The 25,022-nt window shown below is 41.6% G+C and overlaps 1 protein-coding gene and 2 long non-coding RNA genes across 3 annotated transcripts in view; 2 read left to right on the forward strand and 1 right to left on the reverse strand.

Annotated features, from left to right (window-relative positions):
- ELOVL5 (ELOVL fatty acid elongase 5) overlaps positions 1–5,086 on the reverse strand; it is a 57,900-nt gene extending 52,814 nt beyond the window's left edge. Inside the window, exon 1 of the mRNA XM_034436720.3 lies at positions 3,800–5,086. The gene's annotated coding sequence lies outside the window, so the exon portion shown is untranslated. The remainder of the gene's footprint in view (positions 1–3,799) is intronic.
- On the forward strand, positions 3,103–9,298 carry LOC148116786 (uncharacterized). The gene is made up of 2 exons (XR_015731344.1): positions 3,103–3,334; positions 5,057–9,298. It is a non-coding gene; the product is annotated as an uncharacterized LOC148116786 (long non-coding RNA).
- Positions 9,299–12,567: 3,269 nt separating this feature from the next.
- Positions 12,568–18,662, forward strand: LOC117676907 (uncharacterized). Its single transcript, XR_009621912.2, has 3 exons — positions 12,568–12,771; positions 15,089–15,170; positions 16,013–18,662. It is a non-coding gene; the product is annotated as an uncharacterized LOC117676907 (long non-coding RNA).
- Positions 18,663–25,022: the final 6,360 nt, after the last annotated feature.

A 25,022-nucleotide genomic window follows, 5' to 3' on the forward strand; every position in this document is an offset into this window, starting at 1 on the left:
TCAGAAGTATGCAAATGTTCTTGAGCTGAGGGCTACATCATGCTGGAAGCTGCACTAGAAAAGAGGGTGTAGCCACACAAAATGCTTTAAGGGTGACAGAAACAAAGATGCAATTGATCGTTAATGTTTTTGCAATTAGCTGTTGAACTTCTATTTTTCACCTACCTTAAACTCAAGAGCAACTTTCTCCCTTTGAGATAAAGACCTTGGAGATGACCTTGAGGAAATATTCATAAGACATTACAAAAAAAAAAGCATTCCTTGAACCCTGGGAAAGGAGACAGAATTAGGAAGAGACTTCTACAATAGTCTCTTACTCCTCCTACAATATTCCTCCTTAGGCCGGTTCCTCCCTGACTCAATGCAGGTGTGAGGAGAGGAGGAAAGTCACAATCAGATTTGCATGATTCTGTTGTGCCTATCTCAAAACACACACACACACACACACAACCACTAACTTAGTACTAGTCTTCTTGTGGAGTTTGTTTCTTGATCCAGACAACCTTGAAAGATTGACATTACATGAATTACCAGGTTAACAATAAATAAATGTGAGCAAAATAAGTGAACACACATCAAAGTGATAGAATGAGGCAGAGGATGTTGGTTTGTTACTGGTGGTCAACAGTATCTGGACAGATGGGTTCTACAACTGAATCTCTAGCGGTGCCCATGGTCCTCAGATTACAGGTTGCACTCTTTTGAGATAAGGTGACAGCCAGAGCCCTTGTGCCATCACAATATCTAAGTATCATTTTCCAGCCACAAGTAATATGGAAGTCATCCTTGCATAACATCATGACTTGTGGGGTATCTTTAGAACTACTGGGAATAAGACTATATAATGTCTACTGTTACCACAAGTTTCTCTTATCATTACAACAATTCTTGTGCTTTTTCCTTACCTAAGTACAGTAGCAACCATGAGCAATACTGTTATTCTGGTGTTTATGGTGTAACAGGGCCCCAAGATCAGCGCTCAAGTCTATAATATATTATCTTACTGGTCTCTTCTTTCATTGACATAAACTTTCCACAATCAGCAGATTTCTCTTAAAGAAGTCAGGACACATCTTATATCATGAGACCAAGCTTTCTTGCTGACTAAGCAATGGTATTACCTTTCAAAACTACAGAACGGTGATTCATGCAGTTCCAAACTTTTTGCATTGCAAGAGTCCAGGTGCAATTAAGCTCCAAGGAGAGAGAATTCTATCTTTTCATCTAACAAGAGCAACTTAATATTTAATAAGTGGTGCCACCCTTATGGGCAGACTATTTCTGTAAATCTCAAAGAAAAGTAATTCAGAGACTTTACAGACCATCTACCTAATCATAATCACAATATCTCAATTAAACATAAAATCTTAAGACAAATTACCAATTTGTCGATATACCTGCACCAACACATTCGGTCCAAGATGTTTACACAATTCTGCCAACCAACAAATAATTATGTTGTTGCTTCAAAAATTAACCCGCTTCCTCCAACACGCAATCAATATAACACCCCAATTAAGTAGAACTAAGTAGCAGATCTACAAAATGCAGAAATTTACCTTTGGAGAAGGGAGAGATCACATTTGCTTTTCAATGCAGCCTAATTTGCTTTTCAATGCAGTCTAATGAGATTATACCCCTGATGCAATCAAGAATTCTTCTTTGCTGGAAAGCAGGGGTGATATTTGCCTTCATCTAAATCACACAGCACTGACTGACTAACTTAACTCTGTATTTCCATAGGTACATCTTAAGGAAATCCTTTTTGCATTTTCTGACTGATGGAGATTGCAATCTGAGCCCAAGTATTTAATAAGTTTTACAAGTATTGTTGCTCATAGAATAATGTTTGCTGGATACCTTAACAAAACTTAACATGAGCTCAACTAAACTTAACATGAGTGTTATCCAATTTGTAATCATAGAGTAAATTAGATGAAAGATACTTTTTAAAGTTTCAAAAAGCAACAATATGCACATTTAAATGCAATTCCTTGTCAATCACTGGGGCACAACCCAGAAAAATGTGGATACTATTGCAATCTAAATGGGTTGGTTGACTAAGGATATTTGCCAGAGTCAAGGAAAATTATTCATATACGAGTAGTCCTTGACTTACAATCACAATTAAGGTCAACATTTCCAGTGCTAAGCAAGACAGTTGTTCAGTGATTTTGCCCCATTTTACAACCTTTTTGCCACAGTTAAGTGAACCATGCAATCATTAAGCAAATCTGGCTTCCCCACTGACTTTGCGTGTTGGAAGCCAGCTGCAACAGTTACAAATGGTGATCACATGACCCAAGAACAATGCAACTGTCATAAATACATGCCAATTGCCAAGCATCTGAATTTTGACCATGTGACTATGAGGATGCTGCAATGGACTTAAGTAGAAAAACTGGTCGTTAAGTAATTTTCAGTGTCATTGTAACTTTGAATGGTCACTAAATGAATGGTGGTAAGTCAAGGACTACAGGTATATAAATCCTGGAAGAGTTTGCTCAATGACTTGTAGAAGGAGCCGAGCGACTAAATGGATGCAGGCAACTGTTAAGATCATTACATGAATATATTCTTACAGGGAATATTATAGACCAGTGTTTCTTAATCTCGGCAACTTTAAGATGCATGGACTTCAACTCCCAGAGTTCCCCAGCCTGCATGATGGCTGGGGAAATCTGAGCGTGTTGGAAGTCCACACAGTTGAAAAACACCGCTATAGGTTATCCTCAACGTTTGGCCTGGGATCTAGAACAGAAAATAACATCCAAACATTTAATTGCAAAACCCGGTTCAGTTCTAACTAAAGACTTCATTATAGCAAAAGTCACCTTAGCCAGCGCCAATCCAAAACTACCTGCTCCAACCCCCCCTCAAAGTGCACATTCATCACACACACAACCTGAGTTTCAACAGGGATTTGGTTCAAAGGAAGACTGAAATGCACGCACTGCAATTTTCTAACGCCAAGAAGAAGCAACCGGGTCCCCTTCCAGATGTTTTAGGTTTCGCCTCCCATCAGCCCTAGCCAGCCCGAGGAGCGACAAAGGCTGCTGGGAATTGTGGTTCCAAAAAAACCCGAGCTCGCTTTCCCCTTGTGCTTAAAGAGTGCAACCAGCCCGCGTGCAAAGTGCCAGCCAGCCAGCCAGCAGCGGCAGCGGCGGCTTAACCTCCAGCCGCGGCAGAGATTCGCCGAGCGCCGCCGCCGCTGCATGCAGCACTTGTTGCAATTCTGGCCGCTCCTGCCGAGGAAAGCAAAACGAGGAGCAACTGGTTCCCTTTCGAAACTCGCCCTAGGCCGCCTTTTGCCATCGCCCAGCCTGCAATAACGGTAAAGCCAAGGAAGGGCGGATGCACGTGGAGCCCGTCCCAAAGGCCCCTTCGGGGGGAGGGGGGGCGGGTGGAAGGGGAAGGAAGAAGCCAACCCCGCACGGCAGCGGAGCTTTCTCCCGGTTGCACAAATCCCCGCCTGAACGCTCCCCGCTTCATCCATCCCCACCCGGGCAGGCGCTTCTCGAGTGAACCCCTCGGCGGGGATTCAGCTCCCTTTCCACGCCGGGATCCGGGGCAGCTCTCCGAGGTTTCCTACCTTGGGATACTTTGCCCGCCCAAAGGACGGCGGGCTGCAAAGTAGACGGGAGATGCGCTGCTCCGACCCGGCTTTCCCCCCCCACCCTCCACCTTTTCCTTCCCCGCGAGGAAGATCCGAAGCCCGGAGCATCCGCCCTGGCGATCAACAGCTGCACGGCCATCCTCCCCACCCCCGGCTCTCCCTTCCCTTTCCCGGGAGGCCCACCTGGCCTTGGCTGGCTCCTGCGCGAAGGGCTCGTGGGCAGGATCCGCGCTTCACCTTCCTCGCGTCCTCGGGCAACTTCAGGCAGCGAGCGATGGATCCCGGCAAGAGCGAAGGAGGAGAAGGAAGGAAGAGGCAGCGGCTCAGTCACGCTGTAGAGGCCGGCGGGGAAGGAGGGCCAGGGGCGGGTCTTAAGCGGCGGCGGCGGCGGGCTCCTCCGGCACCGCTCGTGGAGAGGAAGAAGGGGAAGGCGAGGAGAGCGCGAGCTCCGCTAAATTGTGGGCTGACGGTGACGTAGCGAGGGCGGCTGGAGGCAAAATGGGAAGGGATCTATAGGAAAGGGGGGGGGACTTATGACGTCACGGCGATGTGGCGCTAGGAGGAGAGAGGGGGTACTTGAAAGACAATGGAAAGTCCCGGGAGAAAGGAAAGATCAAAGGGGAGAAAAAAAAAAAAACCCTTATGCATGGTTTGCAAGCGGTGCCCTACAATGCTTTCGGGGCGGGGTAGGTGGAGGGGGGGGTAGGAGGAGCTCACGAAGTTCACAGGACTTGCTCCGAAGTCAATAGCCGTCGTCTTTGCTTCGGTTTAGAGTTGTTTCAACGCCCTCGCAGCTGTTCTTAAAACGATTGTACCCTTGTCCTTAAAAGACGGTAGGGTTAAGAGCGGAGGGTCATTTGGTCGGCGCTTGCGACTGCAAGCGAACGCGGTTTTAGGAAAGTCTAGGGAGATTCTCAAGTCATCCAGGTCACCGTTGTCCCAAAGGTGCTTTCTGACATCCAAAACCAGAAAAGTCCAAAGAGTCATTTGGACTTGCCGGTTTTGGATGATTCTCATCCAAATTTGGATGAGAAGCGAAATTTCTTCAATTTCTTCAAAAAAACCCCAGAAAGTCCAGGGGCCTCTTAGAAGAAAAAAAAACCCCACCTTTGGGGCAGTCTAGAAAGATTTTAGTGGCAAGGACGTCGGCTGCTCGCACACACGGAATAAAGCGATGCGTGCATCTGATCTGACCCTAACTTAGGTTTCGGGGCGCGCCGAAATCGGTACCAGCAATTGCACGTCTTGCATGGGGTAGGCTACGTTCATACGAACCCCTAGCAATCGCTTAGGAATCGCTATAATAGGCTTGCTCTACGTGCCAAGCCAATTTACCGCTAACCTTGCTTTTTTTTTTTTTTTGGCACCTGGTGTGACTCCGGCCCGTTGGCCTAACTTGTGAATCGATGCGCCGTGTAAATCCCCCCCCCTCCCCAAAAGGATGAAGCAAATGGGTGGAGTGCGTTGCGTGAATGCAGCTCGAGGTGACAAAGAGGTGTCGTGCAAAAAAAAAAAAAACCAGCGCGGGAAACTTAGCCGGCTGCAAAAAGGGACTTGGTCTGAGTGCACCAAATGTCTGCCAGCCGCTTAAAAAAAAAAAGTGGGAGGATCGAAGGGAGGACAGAATTGCACCGTATTGGAAGAAAGACGTGTGCAAGGACGTGAATGCTTGCAAACTGATGTGCGACGTGAAGCCCAGCGAACGGAACGGAATGGAATAGAATAGGACCTTGGAGGTCTTCTAGTCCAGCCCCCTGCTCAAGCAGGAGAACCTATACTATTTCAGATAAGCGGCTGTCTAGTTTCTTCTTAAAAGCCTCCAGTGATGGAGCGCCCACGATTTCTAAAGGCAAGTTATTCCACTGGTTAATTGTCCTCGCTGTTAGGACAAACAGTTAGCGAACGCCCTCGCGTTCAAAGCACCATCCAAGGAGATCATGGGCGGATCCTGCCCGAATCGCCCTCCAAGCTGAAACCTCTCTCTCTTCATTCTCTCTCTACCCGGCTCGAGGGCGGATCCCTCACAGCTCCGCTTCCCTTCGGCAAAGCGCAGCCCGCGGGTCACCCCATTTGCCCGGCAGCGGACGTGGCCAATCGGAGGGGGGCGGCGGAAGGGGGCGGAGCCTCGAGCCTTGAGGAGGCGGGCCTTTCGCCTGCTTTGACCGAACAACCTCGGACGAGGGGTTTGACGCGCTGGAAGCCGGCGAGAGGATGAGGTGACTTCAGCCGGTGCCTCGCCTGTTTCTTTTTTATTGTCGTCGACCGAAGGACTATAACCCGCTTCTCCCCCGTGTTAACGCCAAGGGGGAAACCTTAGAAGGCATTAAAAAAAAAAGAACATACCTTCCTGGGGTGTTTCTGTAATGCTCATAGACGCTTGCAGGAAAAAGGTCTCTCTTTAAAATACTGGAAAAATCTTTTCAGTCGACATTATTCGGGCAGGATAACGAGAGATTCGGTGAAAGGGAGTGTTAGGGTCAAAGTCAATATGGGTGCTGGACTAGCATGGGGAAAACCCAGGTTCACCGTCCCTCCTTTGGTATGGAAGTTGTTGGATGATTGGTTGGATCAATTACCCTCACAGGGTGTCTATGGAGATTCTCAGTCATCCAGGTCATGGTTGTCCCAAAGGTGCTTTTTTTCAAACGGCAACTGGACTTTCTGGTTTTTCTTTGAAGACGTTTCGCTTCCCATCCAAGAATCCAGTCCACTGTGCAGTCAGAGCTGAAGAAGCTTCTTGGATGAGAAACGAAAGGTCTTCAAAAAAAAAAACAGAAAGTCCACTTGCCTCTTGAAAAAGCAAACCTCACGGGGTGTTTGTGGGAAAGGAATGGATCTATGCACCTTGTGTCTTGAGTTTCTAAATGAAAGGTAAGACAGAAATGTAATAAGCCAGTTTGGTGTAGTGGTGAAGGTGCCAGCCTAGAAATCAAGAGGTGATGGTGAGTTCTAGTCCCACCTTAGGCATGAAAGTCAGCTGGTGACAATGGGTCAATCACCAGGGGACTGGGAGTTCTAGTCCCACCTTAAGGCATGAAAGCCAACTGGGTGACAATGGGTCAATCACCAGGGGACTGGGAGTTCTAGTCCCATCTTAGGCAAGAGAGCCAGCTGTATGACTCTAGGTCAACCACTCGTAGTCCAACCCACCTCACAAGGTTATTGTTGGGGAAAGAGGAGGAGGAAGGAGTATTATGTATATTCACTACTTTGAGTTGCTTGTAATCTTACAAAAATCAAATAAATAGGGTTGTGAACAGTATTACACTTCTGGCTACAAACTGGTATGGGGTGGGGCTGGGGGCTGGAAGAGTGTCATACAACCTTGGGTGTGGTTGGTGACTTGAGGGCTCTCCCCATCTCCTTTTTTGATTCTTGTGATTTATAACTTTTTAAACTTGTTTTAATTCTCTTTTCAACATTGTTTTTTACTATGTTTCTTTGGTTTTTATTTGTAAACCATCCGGAGTCATTCAGATGAAAAGAGCAATTTACAAGTTTGATAAATAAGTACTAAAACGGAAGTAGTTTCATATAATGCAAGAAACCATAGTTTATACTGGTGTTGGTTTGTTGAAAACATCATAGTCAAGTTGAGATAATAATCTCAGCCAGGACTGAGCAACTTAAGATATCAAGCTTGGATGCACCACCCCAGACCAATTTCTAGTGACCACAGGAAAGTGAGAAGGGTAATTTAAATCTTTTCAGGAGGTTAACTTACTTTATTTAAAGATATGCCACCACAAGTAATCTGTTGTCCAGTTTCAAGGTATACAGAAAATCCTGGCTTTGTCCACGTAAATCACTTTCCCCTCTTCAGCTCTCCTGCTCCCCAACAATGGTTCTGAGTCCCCCAGCCAGCCAAATATTGTCTACCCAGCTATAAGTCCGTAGTTTACAAACCAGAATAGCTAGGTTAGCATGGCAAGTCAGACACAAAGGCACCATTCTAGGACTTAGAATAATGTATAAACTTGGACGGCCAATGTTATTTTTTCATCTCCCATTACAGACTGTGGGCAGATGCAATAAATGTGCATTATCATATTGCCTTGGTAGCTCATATATCAAAAGAAGTCTCACTGTCTAATTTGACACTCCATGTACTCGTGTGTCAGGAAACATCCTCACTAGAGCATACAAGGACTATGCCCTCTGTTTGAAAGTACTTTTTCAAATTATTATTGGGTTTTTTTAAAACTAGGACTTTCCAAAACCGCTTTTGCGACTGGACATACTGGTAGTGCTCCACTTAACTTTTCAACAAAGTGACCATCTCCTTGGAGAATTGAAATTAGCTGAACCAAAGGTGCTTTTCAAAAGGCAACTGGACTTAGTTTTTCCTTGAAGATGTTTTGCTTCTCATCCAAGAAGCTTCTTCAATTTTGACTTTTGAAAAAGCACCTTTGGAACAACCATGACCTGGATGACTGAAAATCTCCACAGAAATTAGCTGAAGTAGAAAAGCAGATGGTAGAAGAAGTGTCACTGACTTGCTTTAGGATAAATGGATGTTTCCATAAAAAGCCATTATGGAAACCATTTTGTTGGCATCCATAACAGACTCTCAAACCTCCAAGCCATAATATAATTTGGTTTTAGTCAAACCTGGAGAATGGTTTAGCATGATATTTGAATCAGGTGATTATGATTTGTTCAGCTAATCATTGTTTAAATAAATCATTGGTTTAGCATAAGATAAAGGTAATGTACATGCTTGCCTCCATGAACAGAAGAGTTCTGGAACGGTTGTGCAAATACAATATATTGTGACTTTTTCCTGATTGAAATAAAATCTGAAAGTCAAAGTCCTCTCCTTCAGATTGTTTACAAAACAACAAATGGAGACTACAAAGGGCCTGACAAAAGTGGTTTATAGAAAGTCACTGTTGAGACTCTCATTCCATTCATAAATGAAGCTCTAACAGTACAGTTCAAAAGTTATTCCTGATTCTAAATTGAATGTAGGTGGAAAGAATTCTTAGGTTATTCTTAAGATTAATGGTGGAATGTTGAGGACATGCTGACTCTTGTACCTGTGATTTGATACATTTTTAGGACTTTGTAGGTTAGTCTTCAGTTACGCATGGAGGTAAAAGAAAGTCATGGAGTGCAGATGCTCAGATTTCTACTTTCATCCTTTGGTTGAGGCCTCTTAGAAATCATCGCAAACCCCTATGTTATGTACACCTGATCCATATCACATGCTAAGCTATTCTATGATTTGACTGGTTTCTTTAGTTATGTATTTGATTATATTTTTATAACTTGCTTCAGTCTGGATGGTATTCAACAATATATATATATTGGAAAGCAGAAAAAATTCCTACAAAGGGAGAGCTAATTAAGAAAATATTAGAATGTGCAGAAATGAGTAGATTAACATTAGCAATAAGAGGGAAGGAAGAATCGGAGTATTACAACATATGGGGGCAATTTTATCAATGGATAGAGATGGAATATAAACAATAGACAATGTAAAAATAAGAAACATGGGAAAAATATGTTGTAATACATTAAGTTTAAATGTAAGAAGGAAGATAAATATGTACTAAGAAAATGATGATAAATGTTGAATATGATGACACAAAAATTTTGGTACCCAAATGTTACACTGATTGATTAATGATGAATTGTTTGTTTCAAAATAAAAATAAAAAACTTAAAAAAAGAAAGAAACCAAAAGTAAACTCAAGACCCCAAGCAGTCATGTGGGGCCAAAGATTTGTTAAGATAAAACTGCTTTAAGATGTTTCTCAAGTATCCATAATGTAGGGATGTACTGTATAAACTGTATATAGCAGATGGGGTTTGCAGAAGCACAAAGACAGTGCTGTGTTTTTAAAAGATACACAGTGTTGCAGCACTCGAACCTAAGAAGGTTTGAGAAGGCTGCTCATCCTTCACATTTATGTATAATTTTATATTTAAAAAAATAGAACTGTATATTGCAAGCCTGCTCGTTTGTTTGTTCCAAAAAGTTAGTTCAATTTTCAAATTCTGGTATGTCTCAGACAAATGATAGTTCAGTTCTTCCTCCCTCCCTCTAAATTGGTTAAAACAAAAGCAGAAGTCCTTAAAGTAACTGGATGAAGCACATGTTCTTATTCTCACACTGAGGCCATGAACACAGTATGACAAATAAATGTGTCTTGAAAACGTCATAGGGCTCTGTGATCATAGTAAATGAAATGACCTTTGAGCAAAATTGGGTTTTGTGCAATATTTTGTTTGAACGTCTGGCTACCTCAACCTGTGACTTTTCTGGTGGCTTGCAACACTCAACAAATCGCAGGACTCAACAAATCATCAGCTCTTCCCAGAGTTGGCTATACTGGCCAGAGGTGGTGCAGGTTTCAGTCTGATTCACATGGTCTCTGCTAAGCTGAGAAACACTGCTATAATAATAGTTCTAAATCACTGTTTCCCCTGTCAGCAATTTTTAAGTTCTGTAAAGTTCTGCATCTCCCAAAATTCTCAGCTACCATTTGTACAGATATAAAGAGCAATAATGTCACAGTGGCCCTAATAGAACTGTCAAAATGCTTTAGGAGCAAAGCCAAAGCCCAACTCCACAATTAAATTGTGTCAGTTTTTCTTATATCTTCTGAAGGGACATGGCTTCCCCAAAGAAAACTGGTTTTGTGTCAGAATTTTTGGCTGGAGATCATTTTGTTTCTGTTGTGGGGAGAAGGAAATATTGCTAGACCACATTATAGATTAATGGAGAGGATTTATTCTAATTCAACCTTTTCCAGTTGGATATATACTGTATTTAGCTCAGGTTGGACTGTAAGAGTCCTTATCTCTATAGACAATTTCACCTTAGGCTACCTGTGGACTCCACCTGACCCGCAAGTCCCAGTCTGAAATAATAAATCTTCCTAAAACATACTGCAAATACTTCCTTTGGTATGGTCTGCCCCTCTCAACCTCCTCTGACCATTTCTGAATATCGAGTCATTATTAGATCTTTGATAAAATGGCCTATTACATGCTGTTCAACTTCGACCTTCCCCCCCCCCTTCCTAAGAAGGCATTTGGAAAACAGTGAGATTGCATTTTTGAACAAAGCATACAAACTTTTGAGAACAAGAACAATTATTCTCCCTGTGCCAATATCATAGCTGAAGGCACAGCACACACACACACAAAAGAAAAAGACAGCACAGCATTTCTGAAACTAACAAAGAAGTCCTTGGGTATTTAAGGGCTGCATATTTTTCTTTCTTAAAATGTCAGTTATTCACCCTTCTACCTGGTGGAGTTTTCCTGATGACATTAACTCACCTACTGGGATGCCACATGGTGAGCATTTGTTAGTCATTCTCAGCCATTAGTGTGGCTGTTCAGTTGTGCTGACTCCTCCATTCAGCCCTTATAGAGCTTAGCTTCCTTAGTGATCCTTTGTTGAACCCAACTTTTCCTATGATATAGAAAGAGCAACTAACATAATGGAGGGATTTTTGCAGGCCGTTGTTACTTTTGAGTACTGTGCCTTTGGCATTTTCCACCACAGAAAATAGAGAGTAAAGTTGCATAAAGGAAGCTTAGTATCCAGACAATGTAGCATCATGGAAACAGGAGATTAAATTGGGATAGTTTTGGTAATGTTTGAAATAGCTGCCGAAGAATGACTTCTTGTATATTTTTTAATCTATTTTTATTTTATTCAAAACAGTTAAAATCAAGAAGGACAAAATACAGAACTCAAAATTAAAATCGAGAAGGACAAAAGGAAAAAGTCAAAACATTAAAAATATGCATCAAAAAGAAGACATTGTACATGTATTGTCCACTCTATTTGAATACTGATTAATATATTACTACATTAGTTCCCACCCTTTGCAAAACAAGCCCTCCAAAATATTTTAAACTACTAAATCTATTTGCACCTTGTTGACCTGCCTTCTATATGTTATATTAATGACCAAATAGTTACCAGGAAAAATAATATTAGTGAAAAAAAAAGAAAATTAGAGTTTCAAAACTCTCGGTTAAGAGATAGTTATTATAATCCACTTGTAGAAAATTTATCATGGCATCTTATTTATTCCATATCATCCCAAAAGTTATAAAATTGCCCTGAGTCAAATATCCATGTTTATTTCTTAGTATCATCTCTAGTCAATTGTTGTTTAATTACATGTAGTAAATTCAGTCTTCAAAATACGTCTACCTTCTCATCAAAGTGCAGGCACAGGTAATTGTCAATTATAATAAATAAATTTGTCCAGTCTCCCTCAGACTTCGTAAAGGTCTGAATCTGTCTCTTTCCTTTTTAGTCAAAGCCATAACGTTGAAATAATGTGTCTTCAGAACAAGCAGATGAAATCGGAACCGCAGATTAAATCCATTTTGCTGGTTCACCAGCTGTGAGGCTATCTCTTTGATCTGGAATTGAATGAAAGTCATTTTGTGTATCTTCATCCACATCCAAAGATAAATCTTCAAATCTTAACATTCTTTTAACAATCATTAAAGTTAGATCAAGTTTTTGAGAAAGGAATTCAGCTAAAAGCTGCACATCTCCCAACTCTCCTTTCTTAGATTTCAGAGACTCTTCAGCCATTGTAATCTCTGAAATTTAGCCAAAGAACAAAGAAAAGTATGTTTGCCTCTATATATCAATCCAAGATTATAAGAAAAGTTTAATGGAAATAAACTCAAGGTGTTTTGCAAATTCAAAAAATACAGAATCCAGTGGTGAGAGTCTAAGAACACTTAACCTCCACCCAAACATTACCATGCTTTCCACGTGGAAGGGACAGAAGTTATCCAAAACAATATATATCAAAAGGGGGAAAAAAGCAAAAGCAAAAAGAGTTCTGCAAGTGGTAGAGATAAACCAGGACCCAACTGTTAATCAACTTTTAAAGCAATAAACCAAATAAAACTGAAATCAAAAATTAAAAGATATAATTCCGGCATGCTTAGAAAACAAAATTGTTTGACAGGAAGATGGATGCGCCCAATGATTTTCAACTGCTTCCAGTGGGAATTGGAATCTTCAAGACCCTCCTTGCCGACTTGCCTACTGGGTCCACAATCGTCCAAAAGTCATCTTGGATCACTTCTAAGTGCTCCCATTCAAAACCAGGGAGCAGCACTGCCAAAGAACCAGCTTTAGCAGTGAAATCAGCAGATCATTGGTAAGATAAAAAAGAAACTCTTACCATATAGCAGCCATCTTAAAAGATGAGGGCCGACTTGTACTTGAGGCTATGATGCCTTTGCTATCCTGCCTTCCCTCATAATTGTTTGGACCCTTTTCTCTCGACGGGTTTTATTTTTTCCCCTGAATAAAATGTTTTATTATTATAAAACATTTTAAATAATTAATATTAATTCAATATTAATATTTATATTGTATTAACATTTATATATTTAAATTACTATTTATATATTTTTATATTTTACATTTAGCATATGTAATATGTTAAATATATATTTACATTTATATTATATTAACATATTAATTTAATTTACATTAGTTTATATTAATAAAAAAATTCCCCCACTAAGGAGTTAACATAAGTGAAGTGAATGAAATTAAAGAAAGCTATAGGTTTGCTAAATGCAAGGCCTAAGTAACGAAAATTAGTTTGCTGCTCTTGCTAAAGAAAAAGTGGCTCAGGAGTAAAGATATTTTGGAAAAAGTGGCCAAGGCGAGTTAGAGGTGCAGACAGGTGAATCTTTTTACCTTTGTGAAAGTAGAAGCCTATTAGCCACTTTGAAGAAGGCATATGCGAGACAACGGGGGAGGGTTCCCCTGCAGAAGGTGACAGCCTTCTCTGTTTCTTCCTCCCCCCCCCCATGGAGAGGAAGAAGAAAGAAGAAAAAGGAAGAAGAGGAGGAGGAGACAGATGAAAATGGTCATCTAATTTTGTACAATATAAGGGCATGTAATATTCCATTCTATTGAAGAGAGATATGCAACTATCACTCAGTATAAAGCTTCTGTTTATAAGTCAACCCCCCTATTAAAAGAAGGGAAGTTAAATAGTTGGAGCACTTTCTGTGAATCAGCTGTGGCAGGATGCTGTGAAGGGAAACGGGTGCCACAGGTGGCACACAGAGCCATATCTGTGGGCACACGAGCGTTGCCCTATCTCAGTCCAGCACGCATGTGCACGCTGGCCAACTGATTTTTGGGCCTTCCGGGCCCACCGGAAGTCAGGAAATGGACTGTTTCCGGGCCTCCGGGGGAGTGGGGAAGGCTGTTTTCACTCTCCCCAGGCTCCTAGAAAGGCTCTGGAGCTTGGGGAGGGCAAAAAAATGGGCCTACTGAGCCCATCGTGCCATCGTGTGCCAAAAGCGGGGGGAGAGCGGGGGGGTCACGCGCGCATACGTGGGGGGATGGGGCACATTGAATTACGGGTGTGGGCATACGTGTGTGCAATCCCCCCATTACCCCCGCTTTTGGCACACAACAGCAAAAAGGTTAGCCATCACTGCTCTAGACTTCAAGTATAAATTGATTGCCTCTGTCCCTCTGTACTGAGCCACAGTCAAAAACTCAAAGTGGGGACTCGAGGAACTGAAAAATAAAGAGTGTTGATCCAGCCTCTGATCTTCCCCAATTATCTTCTGCTGGTACATGTTCTGCAAAGCTGGGATCCCTGGCTCAGGTTTCAGCAGCAAAAGAGTACACCTTTATTTGTTCAGTCAGGTACATAATATACTTTTGGCAAACACAAGCAATTGTCCTAACACACATAATGAACAAAGTGACCTGGAGATTAACTGTCACTTAGTGTAAAATCTCAAGTTTACTTACTGTAAATGGGATATTTTTTTTCCTTTTGCCCAATAAGAAAATGTCAGCCCCTTAAACCCTGGGTAGCTCTGCTCCCACTTTTTGCTGTGGGACCTTTCTGTTACTGATGTGGCCCAAATAATTCCTTTATAAAAACCAATTATCTTTTTTCCTGCATATGTGGAATTTCCTTGAATGCCTGTATGTGGGATCTTTAACTCAGTGCCATAGGTACTAGGGTTGCAAACTGTTTGATTTTAATTTGAAATAAAATTGAAAACAAAGCTAGCATGTTGTCAAGCAAAGCATCATCCTCCAGAATTGCTTCTTTGGTCAGGAATGCCCACTGAATTCCACATTGGCCTTGTACTGGGCTTCCATGGGGATTAAAAATAGTGGATCACTCTAGTCCAATGCTTGTAAACTTGCTCATTTATCAAGGAAAAAAAAAGATAAGGAAAATGGGAAATCAATTGAGTAGCCAGGATGATGTTACAGGAAGCAACTTCATAATTTTGTCTTGGTTAAATTCGTCTTTTGTGACTGGCCTTCTATGTTGGCAGCTATTCTACAAATTGGAAAGCTCTTATGTGGCAGTCATTGTTTGAATGCCCATCCCAGGCTCTTCAAACATCATAAATGCTCACTAATCCAAAACAGTTGGAGATCTTTGGCCTTATAATGTCATCTCTGTCTCTCTCTTCTTTCAGATCATTATCTGAAAGCCAAGTTCGATGCAATGCATTAGTTTGCACTGCATTCTGAAGTTTCACATGACTCCGGATAACTGAGGTAAACATAGGCACAAATTTTTGGAAGATTTTCAATCTCCATTTCTTCCCCTCATGCTTTTCTTCATTATATCTCTATTACACTTAACATCCTAGTATTTGTCTAGGAAATTAAGGTGGACGATCTCGCTTTTACAATCCCTTTCTATCCGCATATGATGAGATGGTTTAGTCTGAGATCATATCTGATCCAGAAGCATCCAGTGGTCTTCATGGTCATGTGAAGACCTAAATCCAAATTTTCTAAATCCTAAATCCTAGGTAGCTTGATATTTTAATCATTGACCAATGCTATCTGACTTTGGTGAGGAACATCAAATGTGGCACGCCTCAGGATACCACATCTAGTGATTAGTTCATGAAAAAAACACATCTATTAATTAATTCATTAAAAAATCATACATCATACATAACTTCTATTAATACAGAGCCTTGTTTGGATAGCTAGGATTATTATTGAGGCAATGATAGATACTAGGTTTGGATGATATATTCATTATCATCTATTGTCTGGTAGCATAAATACTAGGATAGAGGCAAGGCAATTGTAATCCTTAAACTATATACATTGTGTAGTATACAGCAGCATGCCTACATCAGCTGTCCTTCAAATGTGTTGGACTATAACTCCCATCATTCTTATCTAAATATTGGCCGGAATAATGGGAGTTGTAGTACAACCCATCTGAAAACCTCCCCATTGGGGAAGGCTAATATTTCAAGAGTCCAAACTGATTGCAGTTTTCTTTCTGGCACATGAATCTTTTCAAATCTGAATATGATGGAAAGGCTTGTAAATTTCTCTCAGTGACATCATCATCATCTTAATGTTTTCCCCCACAGGTGCAGGGTCCAACAAGCGCCATCTTGTGAGACCAAACATAGCATCTGGGTCTAACTGGGCATTTTTCATATCTGCATTTGCTGTATCTTGCAATCTTTGCTTTGGCTTTCCACGCGGGCACTTGCCATCTATATTTGGCATTACTCTCAGTGACATGCTTCAGGCAAAAATATTTCCTGGATGGGAGAAGGAAGGATTATGGCAGCAGTGAAAAACAGCTACATTGCCATGGCAGATAAAAAAAGTTTCTGACCTCCAAAAATGACTCATAGATGACTATATCTCCTTGGCATTTATTTTTATTTCCCTAACTGAATTACCCTCAGTAGCAACTGTAAGTCAACACCACCTTTTATTCATACTGTATTCATATCTGTATTCTGAATCCCATGAACAATTTGGAAATGAGTTTCCCATTAACTGGCTGAAACTGCTGGTTCCAAGGGGGACTCATGGTATGGGTTCCTCATTCGGATTAATAGAAGCCACTCATTCTCTCACCATGGCAGCGCAGCTAGATAAAGATCTTTATTATGTGCTAAGGTTAGGCAGTGGATTGCCCTCTGTCATCACAAAGGGGAAATCTTTGTTCTATGTGCTGCCGCTTAATTGCAGTATTTCTTTCCTGTCCTTAATGGACGTTCCATCCTTGTACTTCTCAGCTTTCAAACTAGGCAACTGTTGGATGGTGATATTACTGGCATTTTTTCATGGAGGAACTTGAGTGCCTAAGATAACTCTTTCATGTGGCAGGTCTGAGAGCGCCTAACATAACTCTTGCACAGGGCAGGTTTGAGTTACAGCAAGCTCAAGCATTTGCTCCTAGTGAAATCGGTATGAACTAAATACAATATATCGCTAGTCTTACCTAAGGGGTTTGATAGGAGAACTGTCTGCATTTACATAAAATCTTCTCTCTCCTGCCTTCTCATCCTCAATAAACTTTCCCCAATTGGTACTTTCCAGATGTGTGAGTCAGTGGTGAAATCCAAATTTTTTTTATTACCGGTTCTGTGGGCATGGCTTGGTGGGCGTGGTGTGGCTTGGCTTGGTGGGCATGGCAAGGGAAAGATACTGCAAAATCTCCATTCCCGCCCCACTCCAGGGGAAGGATACTGCAAAATCCCCATTCCCTCCCCACTCCTGGGGGAAGGATATTGCAAAATCTCCATTCCCACCCCACTCTGGGGCCAACCAGAGGTGGTATTTGCCAGTTTTCCGAACTGCTCAAAATTTCCACTACCGGTTCTTCAGAACCTGTCATAACCTGCTGGATTTCACCCCTGGTGTGTGTGTATTGCAACTTCCATTTATCCTGAGCTAGCATAGCCAACTATCGTTGCATTCAGCCTGTGGCTCAATATATTTGGAAGAAAATGGTTTAAGGGAGATTGCCACAGAACTTGCTTATCCTATATGGAGACTTTAATGTGTAGCTTGCAATTTTTTTGCATAGTCTCTTCATAATATCTTAATCCTTACATCAAAAGAGAACATGTTTGGCTTTACATAAAACATGAACTTGACAGTATTGTATTTTATCCTGCTCAAGAACATTGAATATTTCCATGAACATTGAATATTTCCATGATAATAATAAAAAAAGAGAATAAAATCTGTATCTCATTAAAGCTTCATGTATATTGGGAAATCTTTGTTCTGGTTTTTTTCCTTAATTATTCCTGTTAGTGCTTACTTTTAGGAAAGTAAGTTGTGTCTAAATTTGTGCTATCATATTGCTTGCCTACTATCATTATTGACATATTTGTTTAACCAACTTCTTTTTTGAGGGAACGCTGGTGGTTTGAAATTTCACCTATTTTCATTCCCCCCCCCCATCTCTTCCCCGTCATTGAATTTTAGCTATCCCAGTGCAAGAATCCCAATGCCAAGCCGGGATTATAAAGGCTGGAGAATTCATGCCAAATATGGAGAGATATAGCCTTCTGAAATTGAGAAAAAAGATGAACTACTGGCTTACATAAAACCAGACTCAACTGGATAGAGAAGATGCCTAAAATGCAGGGGTCAGGAAGTTACTGTATTTTGTTTTTGAAATCTTGCCTTCTCCTTTTGAGAATCCTGAGAATTATCAATTCCATCAAGCCACACTTTCATAATCTTCCACAATATAAGTATCAGACAGAAGCAAAGAGGAATGTCTGGGTTTCTGATGATACATAGCTGCAGCAGCCCACGTCTAGTATCCCAATTTTTTTCTCCACCCATTATCTCTGCCTTCATATATTTGTTTTCTGATTTGATCCTTATTAATTCCCTTTTTATGACCAAGTCCCCTTAATATACTTTTGCTACTACTACTTGCCCACAGGGCAAGGCACTTGTTCATAAACAGAGAGCAAACCCATTCCCTTCTAGTATTGATGTTACCTATTTGTGTTAAGAAAACATCTGCAAGAAAACAACCAAGTTCAGAGAGCACTAAGTCACACATTTCTGTATCAATCCACTACTATCCATTACCCATTCATTCTTGACCCCATTTCCCCTGGTTTCATCATAACTACAAGTACATCACATCCCAGTACATTCACCTTAGTTTTTATGTTTCTCCTGACATAGTTCTCATGTATAAAAAAATGATAATATAATATTAATGCTAACATTACAATAAAAACAGCTTTCCCAGACATCTACCATTATTTTTTCAGAGCTCAGCATCACGTCTGTTAGTAGCTAAACGGAACCCAGTTTTCAATTCTTGAAAACTAAAATGTGTTAGTAGCTCTAAGCAAAATGTTAAAATGATTGTTGGTCTGGGAACATCCTGAAAAACGACAAAAGCAAGGTTTTTTTTTGTTGTTTGTTTCTCCAAATATAACCAACTGAAATGCAACTAGAAATATAACTGGAAAGGTCAAAATCTAAAAATGCATTTCTGTATATCTTGGAAGGGATTCTGCTTAAATATCTGAATGTACCAATTCAAGGCATTCCGTTACTGCAAACTACATGAGAGTCTTTGTTTATGTTTTTTGTTGGTTTTGGTGTGTGTGTGCGCACGCACGCACACACACACACACATACAGAGAGAGAGAGAGAGAGAGAGAGAGAGAGAGAGAGAGAGAGAGAGAGAGAGAGAGAGCGCTATAATAGGTCTTCTGTGAGCCTAGAGAGTACAGTACAGCACTTTGCATTGTAAAATTAAAACACAATATGCACTTTTGTAGACTTAAGATTCGGATGGGCAACTGTGGCCCATTTATGACCTGTGGACTTCAACGCCAAGAATTCTTGAGCCAGCCAGGAATTCTGGGAGTTGAAGTTCACAGGTCATAAAGGGGCCATAGTTCCCCACCCCTAACTTAAGGTAAAAAAAAAAAAAATGCAGAGCTCAGTTTTACAAAGAAATTTTTTGACTGGTAGTTCCTGCAGGACAACTCACTTCATGGATGAAACTGCCTGCTCCACTGAAGAGAAGGGCAAACTACTGTCCACACATGTCAGGGCTTTCACCATGTTGGCCAATCATTCACATTCAGAAACAGCTCCTGGGATTAGGATTTAACCAGCCTTCCATATTCTCCTTTGACTCCATTGGCCCCTTTCTCTCTTTAAGGGATAAGAGAGTGGCTTAGCAAGAGAAGCCTTCCAGTCCTGCCCCTGGTGCTTAAAGGCAACTCTTTCCTTTTGGCTAGCAAAGAGGCCCCTTTGGAGCTGTTTGCTTTTTGACAGCCGTAGCCAACGTGGGTTAAAAAAAAAAAAAAGCCATGCCCTGCAATTCTGTTGCTTGGAACAAATAATGATTCACGACAACAAAATCTGGACAAGTCATGAGGAGAATTCGCTTGGAAGTGGGGGCAAGATTTGTTTATTTAAAAAACAGACATTGCTTGTCTTAAGGGAAATGGAAACCGCACATGAAAAGCAGATGCCGGATGCCAATAGACGTGTTTGTTTTTAAAGCTCCAGTGCCAATTTTGAGCACTAAAGAATGCTGCTTTTTCAGTAGAGGAATTATTTCCATGTTTGTTTGTTTTTAAAAAGGATTATTTTCCTGGTTTGTCCTTCAATTGCAACGGTGACCCTGTTTTGGACAGATGAGTTTTGCATGAGTTTTGCTTCTTTCACATATTAAATCTACTCAGCAAAGACACCCACATTGTGAGTTTTGGCCCATTTGCGAATCACAAGTGGCTCAGCAGGTGCTCTAACCATTAATGGGTGACCTCTTATGACCTTACTCAGAAGGGACTGGAACATGGTGGTAAAACTTGTGCTTTTTGGGCCAATGCCCCCCCCTTTAAATATTAATCTTTCTAGGCAGGGTGAAAAAAATCCCATGAGCTGGTAATTGTCAGACTTGGAACAGAGCAACTTCCTGTATTTCTACTCCATAAGTCCATAGAGAGGAAGGTAGGCCTTGATTCTGATTTTGCATTTGAGACCATTAAAGGATCAGGGGGGTGAATAGTACAAGAGCTCATTATCTAACATGACATCTTGAATGGCCAAGTTTCATTTTTATGAAGTGAAGCATCGTATAATTACCTGCACCCACAATAGGTAATCCCTTGGATTTACGTAGCCTACTAATCCATAGCGTGGGTTGAATTTGACTGAATGAATTGTGGTTTATTGTGGCTTAGAGTGATATATGAACAGAGCCATAAAACTGGCCTCCTTCGAGAAAAAAACATGAAAAAAGGGTAGCACTTACTCTTGAAGAGTATCTGGAAGCTACAGCTGGCACAGGATGCAGCCATGTGGACAGTTTTTAGGGCCTCTCGGGTGGCACATGTGACACCACTGTTGCGTGAGCTGCACTGATTGCCAATTTGCTTCTGGGTTGAATTCAAGGTGTTGGTTATTACCTTTAAAATTCTTTATGGCATTGAACCAAGTTTCTTAAGGAACTGTCTCACCCCAAAGGGACTGGCCTGCCTACCCATGCCAGCAGAAGGGGAATGTTGTCAACCACATTGGTTAAGGAATTCCTGCAGACCGGGTCCAGGAGAAGAGGATTTTCTATGGTGGATATGGTGTCTCACCACTCTCTCTCTCACACACACACATAACGGTAGTTTAATGGGTTTATTAATATTTCCCAGCAGTTCCCTTCATCAAAACCCCAGAATTGTGCCAATTAAGTCCAGCCAAAAGCAGACCGATGCTAGTCCACAGAGCAACAGCCAATGAATCCACAAGACACTTGAAAGTTTCCCAAACAAGATAAAACCACCAGGCAAAATTAAATCCACAATACAAAAGGGTTCACAAGGCAAGAAAAGCCCAGAGTTCACAAGGCACAATCCAAGTCGAGGCACAGTGTCACTCAAAGCAAGGCAGGAATCACAACAACCAGGAAACAAGCAGCTAGGAAATGAACAAGTTTTTCCCAGCATCGCCTCCATCTGCTGTGCTAAATAGCCAGCTTCTGGTGCAGCCCATCAAGAAGGGCGAGGCTGCCTCCTCACAAATAATTGGGCTGACCTTCACTGCTCCTGCCTTTTTTCTGCCCTATGTGTTCCTGGATCAGGTGCAGAAGGATCAGGTGCAGAAGGCAGTTCCTCTTTATCATTATTGACCGGCAGCAGCTACATGCTTCCCCAAACCTCAAGGCTGTCCTGTTGCAGCTGTGCTTTAGCTAAACCACTCAGACAGCTGCTCAGAGCTGTTGACCAACTCCCCTCCAGAAGTGCCTGGAACTGGTACATCCTCCTCTGAGCTGGCATCTGGAGAGGAATTTGGGAAACCGTCTGGAGGAGTCATCACAGTGGATCTCATCATGTGGAACGTTGTGCCCCTTGAGGTGAGATCTGCACCCATCCTCTTAACTTTCTGTAGGCACCTTAAAACCTAGGTCTGCCAATTGGCTTGGGGTTCTGATGGTGTATCACTCTAGAGGTGGTTAATGGACTGAGATAAGACCCCACCTCCACCCTTCCTTGCCATATGTTTTATCTTGTTTTTACTTTGTTGTAAGCCACCTAGAGTTGCATCTAGGCGAGACTGGCGGCATATGTATTTAATAATACATAAAATATTTTTTAAAAAAACCAACCCAAGTTGCTTTGTAAAAGGCTTAGACGGTCCCTTGAATATCTAGGACAGACCTTGTTCCAGGAAGTCTCTCAGCTTGTGGGAGCTAGAATCTCATTCATTGTCCAAATATGAGAATTTAGTAAGAGTATACAGGTGGAAGGCAAAACATGGATAGCCATGATGTGCAAAAGAAAGGGCAGGGTGCCAGCTGACTCAGGGCTGCACAGGACCGATTAGAAGAGGGTTGAATGATCAAAGAAAACTATAAATGTAACACATCCATATGCAGTGGTGGGATTCAGCCAGTTCGCACCACTTCGGGAGAACCGGTTGTTAACTTTCTGAGCAGTTTGGCAAACTGGTTGTTGGAAGAAATCATTAGGGCAGAGAACCGGTTGTTAAATTACTTGAATCCCACCACTGCCCATATGCAATTAGTATTGCATTGGGTACTACTTACTTATGCTCCTGAGGCTACAGTCTCACACTATTGTATATTACCTTTCATGGAATGAGATGGAAAAACTGCATTTAATTATTTTTTTACTGAGTGTCTTCTCGACTCAGGCATGACTGACTCAATGGAAGCGTAAAAATCTCAGTCCGATTTTATGTGCCGCATGTTCATCTACTTTGAGTAGATCTTTTTCCTGGGTTTTTGTGTATGTGAGATGTTTTGGGGAACAGATTTTTTTTTTCTTTTGTGATTTATAGCACAGCAGAACGGGCATGCAGATTGTACTGAGTTTATATATATCTGCTAATTAATAAACTCAGACTGCTGGCCTACGCATGCCTGCATTATAAAAATAATGCACCAAAAGAGAAATTACTGATGGAGAATAAAATGTGGGGTTTTTTTTACTTTTCTTTCTTAACTCCTTTCCAGCCCTATTAAATAGAAGATATTTTGCCCCTGCTTCATATGATGTTCGCTAACTACCAATCAAATAAATGCTTCTGAGAAGAGAGTGGTTTAATGAAAAAATCAGCATACTATGCAAGGGGAAGCAGTTATTTTTCCTATATACATAGTCCTCAACTTATAACCGACTGTTCAAAATTATGATGGCACTGAAAAAAGCAGCTTATTTCATTTATGTGTGAAGCAGGGGTGAAATGTAAAATTTTTACTACCGGTTCTGTGGGCGCGACTTGGTGGTGGTGGAGTAATTGACTGGGTGGGTGTGGCCAACTTTTTTTTTTTTTTAACTTTTCAAAGCATTTTTTCTAATGCTTTGAAAAGCTTCTGCCGATCAGGCAACTCCACTGGGATCGTCAGAGAGGCTTTTTAAAAAATACCTCTCTGACGATCCCAGCTGAGTTGCCTGATCGGCAGAGAGGTATTTTTTAAAAAGCCTCTCTGACGATCCCAGCTGAGTTGCCTGATCGGCAGAGAGGTTTAATACCTCTCTGCCGATCAGGCAACTCAGCTGGGATCGTCAGAAACTTTTCAAAGCATTTTTTAACCACCTCTTCGGCCAAGAGGTTGCAGAAAAAAATCCTTTCAAAAGCCTCTGATGATCTCAGCTGAGCAACGCGATCATCAGAGGCTTTTTTTTTACTTTTAAAAGCATTTTTTCGTTGGAAGAGATTGTAGAAAAAATGCGGCTCAGCTGGGCATGGGGGGAGGGGTGCAGGGATTTTTGCTACCGGTTCTCCGAACCACTCGCCGCCATCGCTACCGGATCGGGCGATCTGGTCCGAACCGGGAGCATTTCACCCCTGGTGTGAAGTCCTCACACTTAGAGTCTACACTGTAACATGATTGCAATTTGGGAGCTTGGCAACCAGCATGGGTTTACAATGGTTGCAGCATCCCAGAGTCACATGATTGCCATTTATGACCTTCCCATCCAGCTTCCAACCAACAAAGTCAATGGGGGAAGCTAGATTCACTGAACAACAATGTGATTCACTTAATGATCAAATTGGGCACAGTCACGTGATGACTCACTTAATGTCTGTATTGCTAAGGTTCCAGTCACAATTGTGGTTGTAAGTTGAAGACTATCTTTAAGATTCCTAGAATGAAAAATGTCTTGGCCAATTCTATCTCCAAATGATAGGTTTCTTACTCTAGTCCAGGAATGTCAAACTGGCGGCCTGTGGGCTGGATGCGTCACACACAGGCCATGCCCACCCCAGTTCCGCAAATGGGAAAAACGTTATGAAATACCATGTGATGGCAATGTGACACAGCGAGTTTGACACCCATGCTGTAGTCACTTTTTCAGCTTTCTCACATGACCTGTAAAAGCAAGCATCTTCTAGAAGAAAAGACAGACTGAGTCATAGAAATAAGGGTCATTATTGTAAATAATCACTGATTAAGAGCTCTACAGAAGCTCTTGGCATACACAACAATCCTGTGAAGTTGGATTTAGCGAGGCTGAAAGTCCAACACCTGAATCATTCTTCTTCTCTGGGTTGATTCTGTACAGTTTTTGTTGCAATCTATTACCTTACCCTATACTTCATTACTCTAAATCTTTTTGATAAGCACCCTTGAACAGGTTACCCTGGAAAGCGTAGCCAGCTTCTTCCATATGAATAATTACACATTTTACCCGTGTCTGTAAATAACGCTAATTCCGACTGTCTGGTGAGCCACACAGTCAGTGGCCTCCAAGCTGGCTTTAGTTGTTTTATCTAATTGTAAACATCTTTAGAGAACATCTTCACTTGAGAAATTCACTGTGTTGGGCATAGAGGGGATTATCTCTCAGGGAAGAAAAGTTTGGGAAGGATGCAAGGAAAGAGGGCTATAGTTCTTCACATGCTGACCGAATCGAATTTCTAGGAGCATGAAGCTTATTTAAGAAGTGTTATATTATTAGCTGATAAAAATTAGCCACTATCAGGTAGATGATATGACTGCTTCAGTGATGCTAGAGTTTACAAGGATGCTTTAATGTAGATTCCTTACTCCTCTGTAACCTGGATCCTTCTAGACCAGCAGTCTCCAACCTTTCTGGCACCAGGGACCAATTTCAGAAGAAA

Source organism: Pantherophis guttatus, chromosome 1, assembly GCF_059756535.1.
Source record: "Pantherophis guttatus breed Tessera chromosome 1, ASM5975653v1, whole genome shotgun sequence".
Taxonomy (NCBI): domain Eukaryota; kingdom Metazoa; phylum Chordata; class Lepidosauria; order Squamata; family Colubridae; genus Pantherophis; species Pantherophis guttatus.